Here is a 21,289-nt window from a genome sequence, read left to right on the forward strand (position 1 = left end):
CAGTCAGTTGTGAAAGAGCTAGAGAGCTTGAAAGAACAACTCAAAGAAAAGACTGCCTCCAATATTGCTCTTGCCTCCAAACTAAAGGCACAGAAGGAGGCAACAAAGACACAGGAAAAGAAGGTGGCAGAACTTATGAAGGCTGTATTTCAATTTCAATTCAATTCAATTTTATTTATATAGCGCCAGATTACAACAATTGTCATCTCAAGGTACTTAAGTAAAATAGTCCAATTCAAGCCAATTGGAATTCAATTCATTCTAATCATAATCCAATTAATTCATATAGAGCCAATTCAAAAAATTAATATCCTAGCTAAGGAAACCAACAGATTGCACCGAAACTTGTCTTCAGTCCAATCTCCCGTCCTGAGCGTGCCTGAGGCGACTGTGGAAAGGAACGACTCCCTTTTAACAGGAAGAAACTTCTGGCAGAACCAGACTCAGGAAGGGTGGCCATCCGCCTCGACCAGCTGGGGTTTGAGAAGAAAGAAAAGAGGGAAAAGAGGGGGGAAAAACACCATAACGCAACAGCAGAGAATAGCTGCTCCATTTCGGAGGAAAAACTGAAGGACCTGGAAAACAGTTTGACATGTGAGCGTCATCTCCGTGAAAAGTGTGAGCAGGAGCTCAAGGAATGCAATGAAGTCATTGCAGAATTTTGTGAAACACTGAAACCACCAGTATCTGAAACTGAATATCAGTCAGTTGTGAAAGAGCTAGAGAGCTTGAAAGAATAACTCAAAGAAAAGACTGCCTCCAATATTGCTCTTGCCTCCAATATTGATCTTGCCTCCAAACTAAAGGCACAGGAGGAGGCAACAAAGACACAGGAAAAGAAGGTGGCAGAACTTATGAAGGCTGTGTTTCTATCCGTAATCATCAAGCCAGAAGAAAGAACAGAGCTGTACATCCTCCCAGAACTCCATTTAGATAAGATATGTCTTCCACCAATGAACGTAATAGTAGAAGAGCTGGCTTCACAAGTGGAAGTATCGAATCTAGAAGTGGAGGGAGTCAACAAAACAGAACCACAAGGGATCCCTGAGCCACCAAAAGAGAACGTTACATCAAAGAAGCATCGGCGCAAGAACAAAAAGACGCCAGAAACCATTGTAAAGAACCAGCCGGAAGTCATCCAGGAACCTCAAAACACGGAGGACATTTCATCACCGATCCATATACAGGAACCAGAGAAGATTTCCGAACCTGTGGAAGAAAAAGAAATAGAAAGGGCTTCTGAAGACTCACAGGAAGTGATTCCATCAGATTTGGCTCATCAGGCTGGAGTGCCACAACCAGACGTGGTCCCAGAACTGGTGAGTGACATCGAAATGGAATTAGTCCCACAACCAAAAGATGTCTCAGAGCCACCGAAAGAGAAAGTTTCTTCTAGAAAGCGTCGGTGCAAAAACAAAAAGACGGTAGAGACCATTATAGAGAACGACCAGCCTGAAGTCATCCAGGAACCTCAAGACACGGAGGACATTTCATCCCCAGATCGTTATCCAGGAACCACTTCCAGGAAACAATCAAGAAAGAACTTTCATTATCATCGAAATGGAACCAACCTCTAAACATTGAGAGGACTCTCCAACATCAAACCCCTTACATGCCACAGAAGACATGTCTCTTAAACTTGCAGTACCAGAACAAGCAGTGGACAAGTTTAACCCCTCAGAAGAAAGACCAGAGCTGCCTTCAATGTGGAGGCGCTTCAAAAAATATATGACGCCAAAACATCGCCGACAACAACATCAAGAGAGAAAGTAGCGGCAGCATTTAGTATTCGCACATAAGACTAGTCAACCAATGAAATCTCTATACATCCTGTTACAGTAACATCAATAAAAATACTTAAAATGTAGATATCTTTTGTACGGCTCTATCTTTTCATCCTGAACAACTGCACTGACTGAAAGTATCAGTGCATTGTTCTCACAACTGTTAAGAGCATTATTGTGTCATTCAAATAAGAATATGAATATGTTCCTACAAAAATTATTATTACATTGATTTATGTGTTTAAATAAAATAAAACATTGTAAAAATAAAAAAACTAAATTTGTTTGGATTCTTTTATCAAAATAAGAAACAGTTTTACTTGTCAATTAAAAGGTAATTTTCTTCTAAAGTTATTCTTCCAAGGACAAATAAGGTATTTCTTATATTGTTGAGGGTTTGATATCACCTTTTATTGTACATATTTATGCACTGTGCTTACATAGAGTTGATACACTCCTTTTTGAATGAAACAAGCATTGACCCCACAGTGTGAAGGGTTAGAACACTACATGCTTACAGGAGGAGTCAAAACAGGTCAAAACATTTGAACCATGAATAGATTTTACAGGTGTTAAAAGATTAATTTCACTGTTTAGTGTCACGACAGCTGGAATGTACATCAGCATATGGATTAGTGTCTAACAGGAGGACTCCACTCTGGACGCACAATTTTCCTCTTGCCTGCGGAAGGATTAAAGATCTTGGACTTTCTATATGAAGACAGTGGAACAAAGAGTAGATTTTATTTACCAATCTGACAACATCATTTACAACTAAAAGTACTCTTCAACAGAACAGAACAATTCAGGAAACACTGATCAGCATCAACGCCTGAACTCATTCAGCAGTGTGGTGAAAACAGAAAAATACTGAAACTTCTCTGTTTAAAGGAGAAACTTTCAGCTGTGGGGCAAGATTTCCCTGCATGTTCCTGATTTTCTCTTTGTTCGCTCAGTCTGTTGTTTTCTGTCCTCACTTTAGTCAACACAGTCCGACAGTAAAAAGCTCATTCTCTCTCTTTATCTAGTGTTTACATCACTGTGTCGACAGCACAGTTACACATGTATGCTGTTCAGTCAATGTTGACTTTTTATGCTGTTTCACATGTTCTGCTTTGTACATAAAATCTGACATCGTGGAGCTTTTATCATTAGCATCAAATATTTAAAAGAATGTTGTTGGACATAAAAACACATTTTTCATTTTGAACAGACTTCAATAAATTCAAATTGTAAGAATGTTTGTGTCGGACGGGAAAAACGGGATCACACTCCTCAGCCTCCCTGGTAAGGTCTATTCGGGGGTACTGGAGAGGAGGAACCACATTTTCACAGTTTTCTGTGTAATGGTTCATTATAAAAGAAGAGTCCACAAAGCCTGAGTAGCAGACCTGTGCTTCATCTTGACTTGAGGCATTTCAGGAGAAACTGACACCAGGGAGCCTCCCGCAGAATTAATCTGGTTTTAATTATTGTCAAAACAGGTAAACTTTCTTTCACTTTAGTCTCATGGCATACTAATAACCATTTGAATGATAGGGGATGTGTAAATAACTAAAATTATTTAATTTAAAATGACTCCTCCGCATGTGGCCCATCCAGGTTGGTACCTGTTGAACACACACATGCACAGGGTCACACACTCATGGAGACAGATGCCACACACTGGAGCGGTGGGACAGCCAATCACAGCGCCCGGGGAGCAGGGGGGGCACGGAGCCCTCCTCAAGGGCACCTCGGCCAGCCGTGGAGGTTGACTACCACTCCTCCAGTTGTCAGTCCACCAATCTTTATTTGAGCGGCGAGAATGGGAATGAAAGGTTATTGGAGCACTATAACCACAGAGCCTGACAGCTTGGCTTTCGATTTACATACAACTGGTTAGAATTAGGAAGAATGTTCAGTTTGGTTGTGAAGGATGAGGATGCAGCCCATAGAAAGACAAGTGCAGACCATGTTCTGAAGACATGGCAGCAGTATGTGTAAGTTATCAAGGACCTGTCGGTAAACCTGCTCGTCCCTGGGTGGGCTCAAACCACCAACCTCTCAGTTAACAGCCGAACGCGCTGGCCGATTGCGCCAAAGAGATCAGTAAGTCTGGAGTGTGCCCCCTATTCTGTGTGGCCTCTGCTACTGCAGGGGAAAAGGGGTTCGCTGGCCGTCCATCAAAAGTCTGTTTAAAGTCATTGTTCATGCCGTAATGTACGGCTACAGCTGGGGTAGAAACCATATTTCCAGGGCCAACCCAACAGTATTGAGGGGGAACCATAGACTCACCGACCGCTGCGCCGTCCTGCTTTGCTGGCGTGTGGAAGGGATTAGTCAGTGCTGAGGGCGGTGGGGTCGGTAGCCATGTCCCGCTGAGCAGCGCTGTCTTTGGACGGGCTGCCGCTTCACCTGCGGCTAGCTCCGTTACTCCGGCGGTTAGCTCCATGCTAACTAGAAACGGGTTATAACTCTCCCCGCCGGCGACACATCTGCTGCCAGTTGAATCAACAGAGTCCGTTATGTCCGTTAAAAACGGATTGGTGCTTACGTTTGGGCTAATGAGCTCCCCGTGTCTTTCAAAAACATTGCCGCGTGTCGCCATGCTCTCTCGCGTTCACAGCTCTTCTTCTCACTTTTAGCCAACTTTTAAATCCCGGACGAGCCCCCAGTGTTACCTTCTTAACCCCCTGCCTCCGAACCGTAGTAAGGAGCTGGTCTTTATTTTGACTGGCAATCGTAGGGTCCGGGCCAAAGTGTGGGGCGAAATGAGAACGGAGTCAAGGCTTTTTTGTGCGGAAAGCAGGTTTTATTCGATCAGTCTTTTTTTATCGACTCTCTCCCTACACACGTACGTCACACACACACACACAGACACCGTCTTAAAGTGGCAGGGCTGGACGGTGACACCGTGTTCTGAAGACATGGCAGCAATATGTTTAACATATCAACGATTTATTGGTGAAACTACTCGTCCCTGGGTGGACTCGAACCACCAACCTTTCGGTTAACAGCCGAACGCGCTGGCCGATTGCGCCACAGAGACTCTGTCAGCAACATTCACAGCCCTTATAACCCGTATCAACGCGACGTGTATTTGGAATGTTTTGGAGGTGCACGTCAGGCTACGGTGTAGGGGTCCACATCCACGTCGTAGCTACATCGTCGAAATGACGGAGAAGTATAAACTACGTTTTAGAGATCAGTAAGTCTAGAGTGTGCCCCCTATTCTGTGTGGCCTCTGCTACATGCTGAGTCAGCCCAAAGTTGTCCAGAGTGTTACTCAGGTCTTTAGTCCCTTTGTCCTGAGGGTTGTCCATGTGGATGTTAAAATCACCAACAATAATTACACAGTCAAAATCAACACAGATCATAGACAGCAGTTCACTGAGGTCATCAAAAAAGTCTTAAAAAAGTCTGCACATGCTCATCACAAACAAAATGTAGAGGACGTAGCTTCATCTTGCTCTGCCTTAGTTTTGCTGTTGTTGGTGGTGGTGGTGAAGACGTCAACCGGAAGTTGCTCTATTAGCGATAGATGAAATGGGCACAGCGCCACCTGTCGTACTGAGACGTGCTTTGTACCAGTGATTCGATTCATTCACCGCCATATATCCAAGGATAATTACCCTTGCTCAGATAAGGAGCATAACCCAACTATAGCTATAATCGAGTTAATCTCATCATGTAGACCCACTGACTGTCTGTGTCATTAGAAAGAAAAACATCACTTCCTGTGAACCACTACAGTTTGATGTCAGCGAACACATCAGCTGTGTGAGGAGCATTACTACCATCTACTGGAATGATTAGAGGTTATTAAGGTTCTTTTCTGCAGGAGCCTCTCAGGCACTGATTTTTAGTTTGAATTAGTGAAACAACGACTCGAGATGAGTATAATCAACAGAGCTACTGCAACTGCTATTAATCCTCCTGCTAGTCCCAGTTTAGAGAAGACGCTGATCCATCCTCTGCTGTCTGCTCGTCGACTCTCAGTCGGTCTCTGAGGTTGGGAGTGATCAGCGGCTGCTGAAAAGGACAAAAAATGAAGGTGATTTATGGAAATAGAAAACATTTCCCTCATCATTAGCAGCTGTTGGTAAATCTTCTGCTGTTGTCAGCTGACAGAATAAAATGTTGTGGATACTGTTCATATCTATGAGTCTATTTAGCTGGGAAAATGTTCTTAATTAACCAAAATAACAGAGCTGCTGTTCTCATTGAGTCGACACCTCCAGGTTACAGTTTTATCAGTGAGGCCAGAGTGAGCAGGAGAGGAGGAGGGGTCGCAGTCTTATTTAATGAATCATTTCAGTGTCAGCAGTTATCTCCTGGAAGTTTTCAGTCCCTTGAATATATGGCTATACAGCTCAAGGCCTCATCCGGAGTCCTGTTTCTGAATGTTTACAGGCCCCCCAGATAATGTGCAGACTTTTTTGATGACCTCAGTGAACTGCTGTCTATGATCTGTGTTGATTTTGACTGTGTAATTATTGTTGGTGATTTTAACATCCACATGGACAACCCTCAGGACAAAGGGACTAAAGACCTGAGTAACACTCTGGACAACTTTGGGCTGACTCAGCATGTAGCAGAGGCCACACAGGGCACACTCTAGACTTACTGATCTCTAAAACGTAGTTTATACTTCTCCGTCATTTCGACGATGTAGCTACGACGTGGATGTGGACCCCTACGCCGTAGCCTGACGTGCACCTCCAAAACATTCCAAATACACGTCGCGTTGATACGGGTTATAAGGGCTGTGAATGTTGCTGACAGAGTCTCTGTGGCGCAATCGGCCAGCGCGTTCGGCTGTTAACTGAAAGGTTGGTGGTTCGACTCCACCCAGGGACGAGTAGTTTCACCAATAAATCAATAAATCGTTGATATCTTAAACATATTGCTGCCATGTCTTCAGAACACGGTGTCACCGTCCAGCCCTGCCCCTTTAAGACGGTGTCTGTGTGTGTGTGACGTACGTGTGTAGGGAGAGAGTCGATAAAAAAAGATTGATGGAAGAAAACGAATAAAACCTGCGTTTCGCACAAAAAAGCCTTGACTCCGTTCTCATTTCGCCCCACACTTTGGCCCGGACCCTACGATTGCCAGTTACCGGTAACGAGCCAGAAAATAAAGACCAGCTCCTTACTACGGTTCGGAGGCAGGGGGTTAAGAAGGTAACACTGGGGGCTCGTCCGGGACTTAAAAGTTGGCTAAAAGTGAGAAGAAGAGCTGTGAACGCGAGAGAGCATGGCGACACGCGGCAATTTTTTTGAAAGACACGGGGAGCTCATTAGCCCAAACGTAAGCACCAATCCGTTTTTAATGGACATAACGGACTCTGTTGATTCAACTGGCAGCAGATGTGTCGCCGGCGGGGAGAGTTATAACCCGTTTCTAGTTAGCATGGAGCTAACCGCCGGAGCAACGGAGCTAGCCGCAGGAGAAGCGGCAGCCCGTCCAAAGACAGCGCTGCTCAGCGGGACATGGCTACCGACCCCACCACCCTCAGCCCTGACTAATCCCTTCCACACGCCAGCAAAGCAGGACGGCGCAGCGGTCGGTGAGTCTATGGTTCCCCCTCAATACTGTTGGGTTGGCCCTGGAAATATGGTTTCTACCCCAGCTGTAGCCGTACATTACGACATGAACAATGACTTTAAACAGACTTTTGATGGATGGCCAGCGAACCCCTTTTCCCCTGCAAACAATGTGCATGCCAGCATGAACCCAGCCACTCTGGCCCATACACCAGTCTCCCAGTCTTCTGTGCCCCCCTTCACACCTTGTATGTCCCAGTCTGTGAGACACGTTTATGCAGAACGGGCTAATGGTTGTTACTCTGCCCCTCCCAGTGATGCACCATTTCACCGGGGTAAAGAGCATGACTCCAGAGGATATTCACAGCCTAGCTGGAGAAGGGCCGAGCCTGCCCCACAACGTCCTTCCTCTCACATGATGTGTGGCGGTGATTTTATGGACAGTAGCGATGATGAACAGTATGGGCAGAGAGAGAGAATCCCCACCTTACAGCCAGGTCGTTTTGATGGGTCGGGGTCATGGAAAGGCTTTCTCTACCTGTTTGAGAGCTGTGCTCAGGCCAACCACTGGTCAGAGAAGACCATGGCCGTGCAGCTCAGATTTAGCCTGACTGGTGCTGCTGGTGCTATTGTCCACAAAAACCCCAGATCTACTCGGTGGAGTTACCAGTGTATTGTGGATGAAGTGGATGCCGCCTATGGGCCATGTTCGGAGCATGCAGCAGCCATAGGCATTGAACTGAGACAGAGAGTGAGAGGGACGAGTGAGGCTCTGCACAGTCTGAGGGATGATATCTACGAAAAAGTTTCCATTGTGTATGCAGATCGTACAGAGCGGGAACAGGACGCCATCAGTGTGGAGATCTTCACTAACGCCTTGGCTGATGCTGAAGTGGTTCAAAGACTACTGGAGGAGCAGCCACGCACCCTGGCCAGAGGATACGAAGTAGCACACCGGTACGAGACGACCAGAAGGGCTGCCAGAGCGGTCACCCAGCTGATGCAGCCAGGTCAACGCGGTTCATCAGAGCGGAGAGCCAGGGCAGCAACGGTACGCGAAGATACAGGTGTGATGCTGTGTGATGAACTAGGAGGGGAAGTTATGAGGTCCTCCAACCCAACAAACAGGAAACCGAGATTTCGCCAGCAGTGGCTGCCAAAGAAAAACAGAAATGTTGAGATGACCTCAGCCGAGATCATCTGTCACAACTGTTCGGGTGTAGGACATATACAGAGGAACTGCCCTTCTCCTCGTCGACCCAAACCGCACACCCCGAGTGTCGACCTGACCCCAGTTCTCCGTCCCGGCACCGTGGTTACCTGCACCAGCGGCCTGGAAGGTGAAATGAGTGTTAAAATACTAGTACATGGACTGGAAATGTGTGCTCTGCTAGACTCTGCTGCTCAGAGAAATGTGCTGCCTCTCCACCACTTTGACTCTATTCCTGTCGAGTCCAGACCCCAGATTCAGCCGTCCACTGCACAGGTCTTACAGGGCATCGGGCCCAAGGGCTTGACAGTCATGGGGGAAGTCAGTCTGCTAGTGCTCGTGGCAAGCAGGATTACCAATGTGAATTTCATCATAGCTGACACGGCTGAAGGCACCGAGGTTATCCTGGGGCACCCTTTTCTGCGGCAGGCACGTGCCCACCTGGACTATGGTCACAGAGAGATAACCCTCTTCGGTGAAAAGGTACCCCGTTTTAACCCAAACCACCAGCTTCAGGTGCATATTGTCAGAGTGGCCCGCACAACTGTGTTAGCGTCGGGTTGTGAATATGTAGTGCCCGGCACGGCCCGCCTCCGCCATGCAGCTAGTGGAGACATGATGTTGAGCCCAACCAAAAGTTTCATCGAAAAGCACCATGTGTTAGTGGCCCACATTGTTGTTCGGACGCGGCAATCAACCAACATCCCCATCAGAGTCTTCAACCCTGGCACTGCACCTGTCACGCTAATGAAAGGGTCTGTGGCCGGCCTCCTTCAGCCAGCAAAGGTTATGGGAGAGGTAGAGCTTCAGCAAAGGGAGGCCTTAACAGTGTCCGAGCCTTTTAATTCTGACTCTGTTTCTTTCCCCAGTCACCTGCAGTCCCTTTACACTGAGAGCTGTGCCAGCCTGTCAGAGGATGACCATAGAAGGGTGGCCAGCCTGCTGCAATCATACAGCAACGTGTTCTCCACGGGGCCCACCGATCTCGGCCGCACTAGCCTTGTGCAGCACGATATCCTGACCACCCCTGGGCCACCTATAAAACAGCCGCCACGCAGGATGGCCAGTGACAAACAGCTTGCAGCAGACCAACAGGTGCAGCAAAGCCTTGAGAACGGTGTAGCCCAACCCAGCAACAGCAGCTGGGCCGCACCGATCGTCATGGTAAGAAAGAAAGATCAGAGCTCACGGTTATGTGTGGATTACCGACCTTTAAATGAACGGACTATCAAGGACGCTTATCCCTTACCACGCATCCAGGACACTCTAGACACGCTCTCCACTGCCAAGTACTTCAGCACATTGGACTTAACATCAGGCTACTGGCAGGTGGAGATGACACCAAGGGCCCGCAAAGCTGCTGCTTTCTGCACACGGAAAGGGCTCTTTGAGTGGAATGTGATGCCGTTTGGGCTTTGCAACGCGCCGGCCACGTTCCAGCAACTTATGGATCGTGTTCTGGCTGGGCTGCAGTGGGAGACGTGTTTGGTGTATCTTGACGATATTATAGTCCTGGGGTGGGATGCTACTGAAATGCTGGAGCGACTCAGCCAAGTGTTCACCAGACTACATGAAGCCAACCTCAAGCTGAAGCCTTCCAAGTGCTGCCTTTTCCGGGAGCAAGTGGCCTATCTGGGGCACATCGTCTCTGCCAGAGGTGTCGCCACCGACCCCCAAAAGATCCAGAAAGTGGTTGAGTGGCCAACACCCAGAAACATCTCAGAGGTACGGCAATTCGTCGGCTTGGCGTCCTATTACAGACGTTTCGTGCAGGATTTCGCCACACTTGCTAAGCCACTTCATGAACTCACCAAAAAGTATGCACGCTTCGACTGGACAGCTGAATGTCAAGAGGCATTCGAGACACTGAAAAGCCGGCTGACATCTGCGCCTGTGCTAGGCTACCCCCTCGACAATGGCGAATTGTTTCTCGACACCGACGCCAGTGATTGGGGAATCGTCGTGCCCATGTACGGTGCCAGAGCCTAATCTAAGTGTCCGGCATCAGCATAAAGCAGTGCAGTACAGCTTAGATGACTTTCCAGCTGAAGTGGTTGCTGTGGAGAGCAACCTCCAGTGGGGGTAGAGGACACCTCCGACAACGACAGCTGCGGCTATGCCCCCACCTGTCCAAGCATCCACAGGGTGAGTGAGCCACTTCACACTAACCTGTTTTGCGGCTGGACTCTAGAACAGTTGAGCAATGCCCAACTAACTGACCCAGATATGTCACCAGTGAGGAAGTGGATGGACGCAGGAGACCGACCATCGTGGACTGACGTAGCACCCTGCAGCTCAGCTACTAAAGCATACTGGGCGCAATGGAAACGACTCTATCAGAAGGATGGAGTCTTGCTGAGAAAATTCTACTGTGCAGAAGGTCACGTGTTCTATCCCCAGATCCTGCTGCCTCACCAGTACCGTACCTCTGTGATGCAACAGATGCATGATGGCCCAGTGGGTGGTCACTTTGGGGTGGAGAGGACGCTTGCACGCCTTAAGGCCAGGTACTTCTGGTATAATATGAAGGACGATGTCACACTCTGGTGCCGCACCTGCACCAGCTGCGCTGCAAAGGCTCGTCCGAAGAAAACTCCTCAGGCTGCCATGGGCACAGTGCGGGTTGGTGCTCCTATGGAGAGGATAGTAGTTGATTTGATGGGACCTCTGAATGAAACGGAGAGGCGAAACAGCTACATACTGGTCGTACAAGACTATTTCAGCAAATGGGTGGAGGCCTACCCTGTTCCCAATGAGCAAGCAGTGACAGTGGCAGAGAAGATTGCCTCAGAGTGGGTATGCAGATACGGAGCCCCACAGTGCCTGCACAGCGACCAGGGCACCAACTTTGAATCAGCAGTGTTGCAGGAGATGTGCGCCCTGCTGGGGATTAACAAGACACGAACAACACCCTTTCACCCGCAGTCCGACGGCCAAGTGGAGCGCTTTAATGCCACCCTGCAGAAAATATTGGCCACTACTGCAGAGCGTTGCCATTGGGATTGGGATGTCATGATTCCGTACGCAGTGATGGCCTATCGAGCAACCAAACACAGCTCCACAGGCCTGACACCTAACATGATGCTCTTTGGAAGAGAGACAACTGAGCCAATCGACCTGGTTGCAGGTCTGCCCCCGGATACTGACCACTCAAACACACCTCCACAGTATGTCCAGCGGCTCAGAGAACGGCTAGAGCTCTCACACCAGCTGGCACGGGAAGTGCTAGGGAAATCTGTTGAACGGGCCAAACGACAGTACGACAAAAATATCTGTCAGGTCCAACACAAAGTTGGTGATGCAGTTTGGTACCTGATAAAAGGCAACAAGAGGGTGAAAAACAAGGTACGGAAGTTTTTACCTTCTTATGAGGGCCCCTATTTTCCACTCCTCAACCAAACTGAACATTTTTCCTATCGGCAACCACTTGTATGTTTGGTAGTAAATCAAAAGCCGCCGGGGTAACGTGTCCCACTGTACCCACAAGCTGCCAGGCTCTGTGGTTAGAGAGAGCGCAAAAAAATAAAAATTGGTGGACTGGAGGAGTGGTAGTCAACCTCCACCTCCACGGCTGGCCGAGGAGCCCTTGAGGAGGGCTCCGTACCCCCCCCCCCTCTCCCCGGCGCTGTAATTGGCTGCCCCACCGCTCCAGTGTGTGGCATCTGTCTCCATGAGTGTGTGACCCTGTGCATGTGTGTGTTCAACAGGTACCAACCTGGATGGGTCACATGCGGAGGAGTCATTTTAAATTAAATCATTTTAGTTATTTACATTGATCCTCTATCATTCAAATGGTTATTAGTATGCCATGAGACTAAAGTGAAAGAAAGTTTACCTGTTTTGACAATAATTAAAACCAGATTCATTGGTTAGCTCCCTGGGGTTGTAATTGCAAGACAGTTTCTCCTGAAATGCCTCAAGTCAAGATGAAGCACAGGTCTGCTACTCAGGCTTTGTGGACTCTTCTTTTATAACGAACCATTACACAGAAAACTGTGAAAATGTGGTTCCTCCTCTCCAGTACCCCCGAATAGACCTTACCAGGGAGGCTGAGGAGTGTGATCCCGTTTTTCCTGTCTGACACAAACATTCTTACAATTTGAATGGAGTGAATGGATGTTTTTATGTCTAACAATGTTTAAATGTTTGATGCTAATGATAAAAGCTCCACGATGTCAGATTTTATGTTCAAAGCAGAACATGTGAAACAGCATAAAAAGTCAACATTGACTGAACAGCATACATGTGTAACTGTGCTGTCGACACAGTGATGTAAACACTAGATAAAGAGAGAGAATGAGCTTTTTACTGTCGGACTCTGTTGACTAAAGTGAGGACAGAAAACAACAGACTGAGCGAACAAAGAGAAAATCAGGAACCTGCAGGGAAATCTTGCCCCACAGCTGAAAGTTTCTCCTTTAAACAGAGAAGTTTCAGTATTTTTCTGTTTTCACCACACTGCTGAATGAGTTCAGGCGTTGATGCTGATCAGTGTTTCCTGAATTGTTCTGTTCTGTTGAAGAGTACTTTTAGTTGTAAATGATGTTGTCAGATTGGTAAATAAAATCTACTCTTTGTTCCACTGTCTTCATATAGAAAGTCCAAGATCTTTAATCCTTCCGCAGGCAAGAGGAAAATTGTGCGTCCAGAGTGGAGTCCTCCTGTTAGACACTAATTCATATGCTGATGTACATTCCAGCTGTCGTGACACTAAACAGTGAAATTAATCTTATAACGAGTAAAATCTATTAATGGTTCAAATGTTTTGACCTGTTTTGACTCCTCCTGTAAGCATGTAGTGTTCTAACCCTTCACACTGTGGGGTCAATGCTTGTTTCATTCAAAAAGGAGTGTATCAACTCTATGTAAGCACAGTGCATAAATATGTACAATAAAAGGTGATATCAAACCCTCAACAATATAAGAAATACCTTATTTGTCCTCGGAAGAATAACTTTTGAAGAAAATTACCTTTTAATTGACAAGTAAAACTGTTTCTTATTCAGGCTGGTCGTTCTTTATAATGGTCTCTACCGTCTTTTTGTTTTTGCGTCAACGCTTTTTAGAAGAAACTTTCTCTTTCGGTGGCTCTGAGACATCTTTTGGTTGTGGGACTAATTCCATTTCGATGTCACTCACCAGTTGTGGGACCACGTCTGGTTGTGGCACTCCAGCCTGATGAGCCAAATCTGATGGAATCACTTCCTGTGAGTCTTCAGAAGCCCTTTCTATTTCTTTTTCTTCCACAGGTTCGGAAATCTTCTCTGGTTCCTGTATATGGATCGGTGATGAAATGTCCTCCGTGTCTTGAGGTTCCTGGATGACTTCCGGCTGGTTCTTTACAATGGTTTCTGGCGTCTTTTTGTTCTTGCGTCGACGCTTCTTTGATGTAACGTTCTCTTTTGGTGGCTCAGGGATCCCTTGTGGTTCTGCTTTGTTGACTCCCTCCACTTCTAGATTCGATACTTCCACTTGTGAAGCCAGCTCTTCTACTATTATGTTCTTTGGTGGAAGACGTATCTGATCTAAATGGAGTTCTGGGAGGATGTACAGCTCTGTTTTTTCTTCTGGCTTGATGATTACGGATAGAAATATTTTATTTAATTAATATCTTTGTTGATAGGATATGTACCTCAGACTTTTAAGGTTGCTGTAATTAAACCTTTACTTAAAAAACCTACTCTTGATTCAGAAGTGTTGGCTAATTATCGACCTATATCCAATCTCCCTTTTTTGTCTAAAGTTCTTGAAAAAATAGTTGCAGTTCAACTTTGTGATCATTTACACCGAAATAATCTGTTTGAAGAGTTTCAGTCAGGATTCAGAGTGCATCATAGCACAGAAACAGCACTTCTGAAAGTTACCAATGATCTCCTGTTAGCTTCTGATAGCGGACTTGTTTCTGTACTTGTCCTGTTGGATCTCAGTGCTGCATTTGATACGATCGATCACAGCATCCGAGACTATGGTTCTCAGCCGGAAAAGGGTGGAATGCTCTCTCCGGGTCGGGAATGAGATCCTTCCCCAAGTGGAGGAGTTCAAGTATCTCGGGGTCTTGTTCACGAGTGAGGGACGAATGGAGCGGGAGATTGACGGGCGGATCGGTGCGGCGTCTGCAGTGTTGCGGGCTCTGCACCGACCCGTCGTTGTGAAGAGGGAGCTGAGCCAGAAGGCGAAGCTCTCTACTTACTGGTCAATCTACGTTCCCATCCTCACCTATGGTCACGAGTTGTGGGTAGTGACCGAAAGAACAAGATCGCGAATACAAGCGGCCGAAATGGGTTTCCTCCGCAGGGTGTCTGGGCTCTCCCTTAGAGATAGGGTGAGAAGCTCAGTCATCCGGGAGGGGCTCGGAGTAGAACCGCTGCTCCTCCGCATTGAGAGGAGTCAGATGAGGTGGCTCGGGCATCTGGTTAGGATGCCTCCTGGACGCCTCCCTGGGGAGGTGTTCCGGGCACGTCCCACTGGGAGGAGACCCCGGGGGAGACCCAGGACACGCTGGAGAGACTATGTCTCTCGGCTGGCCTGGGAACGCCTCGGGGTCCCCCCGGAAGAGCTGGAAGAAGTGGCCGGGGACAGAGACGTCTGGGTTTCTCTGCTCAAGCTGCTGCCCCCGCGACCCGACCCCCGGATAAGCGGCAGATGATGGATGGATGGATGGATGGATCACAGCATTCTGTTACAGAGACTTGAACATCTTATTGGGATTAAAGGAACTGCATTAGGCTGGTTTAAGTCATATTTATCTGATAGATTCCAGTTTGTTCTTGTAAATGAAGAATCTTCCTCACACGTTGGAGTAAGTCATGGAGTTCCTCAGGGTTCTTTGCTTGGACCGATTCTTTTTACTTTATACATGCTTCCATTAGATAACATTATCAGACAGCATGGCATAAATTTCCATTGTTATGCTGATGATACTCAGCTGTACTTATCTATGAAACCAGATGAAACCAACAGGTTGGTCAGACTACAAGCCTGTCTTAAAGACATAAAGACCTGGATGACTCAGAACTGTCTTCTTTTAAATTCAGACAAAACTGAAGTTGTTCTCTTTGCACCTGAGCGCTTCAGGGAGAAATTGTCTAGTTATATAGTTACTCTAGATGGTATTTCCTTGGCTTCTAGTTCTACAGTGAGGAACCTTGGAGTTATTTTTGACCAGAATTTATCATTTGACGCACATATAAAACTGGTTTCTAGGACTGGCTTCTTTCACCTTCGTAATATTGCTAAAATCAGGAACATCCTGTCTCAGGGTGATGCAGAGAAACTAGTTGATGCATTTGTTACTTCAAGATTGGACTACTGTAATTCCTTATTATTGGGCTGTCCCACATATTCTCTGAAAAGCCTCCAGCTGACCCAAAATGCTGCAGCCAGAGTTCTGATGAGAACTAACAGGAGAGATCATGTTTCTCCAGTTTTAGCTTCTCTTCATTGGCTCCCTGTTAAATTCAGAATAGAATTTAAGATTCTTCTTCTCACATATAAAGCTCTTAATGACCGAGCTCCATCATATCTTAAAGATTTAATTGTAAGGTATTTTCCTAACAGAGCACTTCGTTCCCAAACTGCAGGTTTACTTGTTCTTCCCAGAGTTTCTAAAAGTAGAATGGGAGGTAGAGCCTTCAGTTATCAGGCCCCTCTCTTGTGGAATAAGCTGCCAGTAAATGTCCGGGAAGCAGACACCCTTTCCACTTTTAAGATTAGGTTTAAAACTTTCCTTTTCAATAAAGCTTTTAGTTAGGGATGGCTCAGGTAATCCTGAAACATCCCATAGTTAAGCTGCTATAGGCTTAGACTGCTGGGGGACCTCATCTGTCACACCTTTCCTCCTTTGCTCTCTTTTTCCCCCTGTTTAATTTCACAATTGATTTTATGTACATGGGACATTATTGTGGTTATTAACTTGTGTTTCCCTGTTCCAACAGGTATCCTTTGAATGGTGTTATGGTGTTTTTCCCCCCTCTTTTCCCTCTTTTCTGTCTTCTCAAACCCCAGCTGGTCGAGGTGGATGGCCACCCTTCGTGAGTCTGGTTCTGCCAGAAGTTTCTTCCTGTTAAAAGGGAGTCGTTCCTTTCCACAGTCGCCTCAGGCTCAGGACGGGAGATTGGACTGAAGACAAGTTTCGGTGCAATCTGTTGGTTTCCTTAGCTAGGATATTGATTTTTTTTAATTGGCTCTATATGAATTAATTGGATTATGATTACAATGAATTGAATTCCAATTGGCTTGAATTGGACTATATTACTTAAGTGCCTTGAGATGACAATTGTTGTAATCTGGCGCTATATAAATAAAATTGAATTGAATTGAAATTGAAATACAGCCTTCATAAGTTCTGCCACCTTCTTTTCCTGTGTCTTTGTTGCCTCCTCCTGTGCCTTTAGTTTGGAGGCAAGATCAATATTGGAGGCAGTCTTTTCTTTGTGTTGTTCTTTCAAGCTCTCTAGCTCTTTCACAACTGACTGATATTCAGTTTCAGATACTGGTGGTTTCAGTGTTTCACAAAATTCTGCAATGACTTCATTGCATTCCTTGAGCTCCTGCTCACACTTTTCACAGAGATGACGCTCACATGTTAAACTGTTTTCCAGGTCCTTCAGTTTTTCCTCCCAAATGGAGCAGCTATTCTCTGCTGCGACTCTTCTGTCTTTTTCTCGTGTTAGAAAGAAATTCTTTTTCAGCAGCTTAGTCCTGACAATATCCATCCGATGGTATAAATAGTTGATCTTGTCCTTATTATGTTGGTAAGATTCCTGTAATTTCTCTGATCCATAATCTTCGTCAGCAGCAGAGGCATTAGAGGGAATCTCCTCGGTTTGTGAAATTGGAAACTTCCAGGTGACGCAACGAACTTTGGAGGCCTGGGGATGATCCTGCACAAGCTGGACGTCCTCGGAATGAGGAGTCACAGCCGCAGCAGAGACCTGGGATTGTTCCTTTTCCAACAGCTCATTTTCTGAGCTTGATGTTAAAATTTCTGATCTGTTGGTGGGTTCCTCCAAACCTTTGTTACTGCCAAAAGTAATGTTATATTTGTAGGAGTCCTGGGATTGTTCTTTTTCAAACTGGTCATTTCCTAGGCTTGATGTTAAAATTTCCTGCCTGTTGGTGGGTTGCTTATAACTTTCGTTACTGCCAAAAGTAATGTTATATTTGTTGGAGGCCTGGGCTTGTTTGTCGGTTTGTGAATTTGGAAACTTCCAGGTGACGCGACAAACTTTGGAGGCCTGGGGATGATCCTGCACAAGCTGGACGTCCTCGGAATGAGGAGTCACAGCCGCAGTAGAGACCTGGGATGGTTCTTTTTTCTCTTCGTCATTTACTGTTTGAGGAGACGGGGAATCCTCAGAGGCCTGGCATTGTTCTTTTTCTGACTTGTTGGAGGGTTCCTCATAACCTTCATTATCACCAAAAGTAATGGTATATGTGTAGAAATCCTCAGGTAAATCGTCGTCTACCATGTCACACCACTGAAGTTGAGCAGATGATATCTTGGTTTGACTCATTTTGCTTGTTGTTTTTAAGAGCTTGTCAAAATGACTATTTAAGATAGTAATAAAGTGTTGTTTTTAAGAGTTTGTCAAAATGACTATTTATAATAGTAATTAAGTGTTGTTTTTTTAGGCGATGTGAAAATCGTTTACTGTGACTTTCAAATTTGCTTCTAAAACTGGACGTGTTTCTTCAGATAAACTCCTGACGAACTGTGAAAAAGGAGTGAAAATGTCTGGCCTATATAACATTTGTGAAGTCAAACAACATCAGAGGTGACATCAATGGTGATGTGAAATGACATCAGTGTTGACATCACAAGAATAATGTCAGTTTTTAAAATGTTTCCAAGATAAGCCTTTTTCCACATTTGATATGTTTTTCCTGCAATTCCATTCAGTTTTATTTATATAACGCCAAATTACAACAAATTACAACAAATGTCATCTCAGGGCATTTCATAATCATATTCCAATTAATTAATTTAAAAATGAATCCAATTCATTCACACAGAGCCAATTCAAAAACAATTTCCTGACTAAGAAACCAACAGATTGCACCAAAACTTCTCTTCAGTCCAGTCTCCCAAACTTGCATTATATCTAATTAGCTATAACTTTGAAAGTCCCATTTTGAAAGTGGAGTTTTAAGCCTTAAAATAAGTGATTTTCAGGTGGCTAGAATAGAATATAATAGAAAAATACTTTATTCAACCCCCAGTCAGGGAAATTCAAATTAAGTCAAGTTTCTCATAAAATCATAAATATTTGCAATGATTGTGTGTTAATCCCAAGAACATGTTCAAGTCTCTGTTGTGCTCGATGCTGTGATCGATCGTATCAAATGCAGCACTGAGATCCAACAGGACAAATACAGAAACAAGTCCGCTATCAGAGGCTAAGAGGAGATCATTGGTAACTTTTACCAGTGCTGTTTCTGTGCTATGATGCACTCTGAATCCTGACTGAAACTCTTCAAAGAGATTATTTCTATGTAAATGATCAAAGTTTAACTGCAACTATTTTTTCAAGAACTTTAGACAAAGGGAGATTAGATATAGGTCGATAATTAGCCAATACACACTGCTCAACAAAAAAAAAAGAAACTTTGAAAACAGATCTCAGTGGAAGAATCATACTGCATATCCAGGCAATGTGTGAAGGATGAAAGACCGCAATTGGCATTAATGATCAACGCAGACTGAATTTAAAGACATCCCTATCATGTGAAAAGGGCGAAAGGGCCATTGTAGCAACTGAAAATTATACCAAGTGGCCCCCACATGATTGCATGCATTACAACATTGGGGCATGCTTCTAATGGATCAACATACGGTGCCCTGTGGGGACATTTATCCCAAATGTGGAAAAGAGCATCACTGAACTTCTGAACAGTCAGATGCAACCCAACTGTATGAGTTTAACCAAGACATGTCCTAGAGGAACACGGGACCCACTGCACCAGTACATGGTCTCACAACAGGGCCAAGGAGTTTAACCAGATATCCATGGGCAGCTGTTGTACAGGTCTGTGTATCCTTCAGTGGATATGCAGAGTACTACAACATGCTCCTTGACTGGAACATGGGCCCAAGGAGAATCTGTTAAGCGCACAGGAGCCCAGAGGGTCATGTCATCAGTAGTGACACTGACCAGGGCAATATTGAAGTACTCAAGAATCAGAGAAGGCAGAAATTAAAAGTTGATGGTTTTATTCCAAGTAAATAAAATGCATCTTAAGCCACCGCCAGGACAGTCTGGTTGCCGCTGGACACATCCGCCAGGACAGTCTGGTTGCCGCTGGACACATCCGCCAGGACAGTCTGGTTGCCGCTGGACACATCCGCCAGGACAGTCTGGTTGCCGCTGGACACATCCGCCAGGACAGTCTGGTTGCCGCTGGACACATCCGCCAGGACAGTCTGGTTGCCGCTGGACACATCCGCCAGGACAGTCTGGTTGCCGCTGGACACATCCGCCAGGACAGTCTGGTTGCCGCTGGACACATCCGCCAGGACAGTCTGGTTGCCGCTGGACACATCCGCCAGGACAGTCTGGTTGCCGCTGGACACATCCGCCAGGACAGTCTGGTTGCCGCTGGACACATCCGCCAGGACAGTCTGGTTGCCGCTGGACACATCCGCCAGGACAGTCTGGTTGCCGCTGGACACATCCGCCAGGACAGTCTGGTTGCCGCTGGACACATCCGCCAGGACAGTCTGGTTGCCGCTGGACACATCCGCCAGGACAGTCTGGTTGCCGCTGGACACATCCGCCAGGACAGTCTGGTTGCCGCTGGACACATCCGCCAGGACAGTCTGGTTGCCGCTGGACACATCCGCCAGGACAGTCTGGTTGCCGCTGGACACATCCGCCAGGACAGTCTGGTTGCCGCTGGACACATCCGCCAGGACAGTCTGGTTGCCGCTGGACACATCCGCCAGGACAGTCTGGTTGCCGCTGGACACATCCGCCAGGACAGTCTGGTTGCCGCTGGACACATCCGCCAGGACAGTCTGGTTGCCGCTGGACACATCCGCCAGGACAGTCTGGTTGCCGCTGGACACATCCGCCAGGACAGTCTGGTTGCCGCTGGACACATCCGCCAGGACAGTCTGGTTGCCGCTGGACACATCCGCCAGGACAGTCTGGTTGCCGCTGGACACATCCGCCAGGACAGTCTGGTTGCCGCTGGACACATCCGCCAGGACAGTCTGGTTGCCGCTGGACACATCCGCCAGGACAGTCTGGTTGCCGCTGGACACATCCGCCAGGACAGTCTGGTTGCCGCTGGACACATCCGCCAGGACAGTCTGGTTGCCGCTGGACACATCCGCCAGGACAGTCTGGTTGCCGCTGGACACATCCGCCAGGACAGTCTGGTTGCCGCTGGACACATCCGCCAGGACAGTCTGGTTGCCGCTGGACACATCCGCCAGGACAGTCTGGTTGCCGCTGGACACATCCGCCAGGACAGTCTGGTTGCCGCTGGACACATCCGCCAGGACAGTCTGGTTGCCGCTGGACACATCCGCCAGGACAGTCTGGTTGCCGCTGGACACATCCGCCAGGACAGTCTGGTTGCCGCTGGACACATCCGCCAGGACAGTCTGGTTGCCGCTGGACACATCCGCCAGGACAGTCTGGTTGCCGCTGGACACATCCGCCAGGACAGTCTGGTTGCCGCTGGACACATCCGCCAGGACAGTCTGGTTGCCGCTGGACACATCCGCCAGGACAGTCTGGTTGCCGCTGGACACATCCGCC

At 46.8% G+C, this 21,289-nt stretch overlaps 2 non-coding genes across 2 annotated transcripts; one reads left to right on the forward strand and one right to left on the reverse strand.

Moving 5' to 3' along the window:
- Positions 1-4,741: 4,741 nt before the first annotated feature.
- On the reverse strand, positions 4,742-4,815 carry trnan-guu (transfer RNA asparagine (anticodon GUU)). The gene has a single exon. It is a non-coding gene; the product is annotated as a tRNA-Asn (tRNA).
- A 1,737-nt stretch (positions 4,816-6,552) lies between these two features.
- On the forward strand, positions 6,553-6,626 carry trnan-guu (transfer RNA asparagine (anticodon GUU)). The gene has a single exon. It is a non-coding gene; the product is annotated as a tRNA-Asn (tRNA).
- The last annotated feature ends 14,663 nt before the right edge of the window (positions 6,627-21,289 follow it).

This window comes from Leuresthes tenuis, unplaced genomic scaffold, assembly GCF_036924035.1.
Source record: "Leuresthes tenuis unplaced genomic scaffold, fLeuTen1.0.hap1 SCAF_19, whole genome shotgun sequence".
NCBI lineage: Eukaryota > Metazoa > Chordata > Actinopteri > Atheriniformes > Atherinopsidae > Leuresthes > Leuresthes tenuis.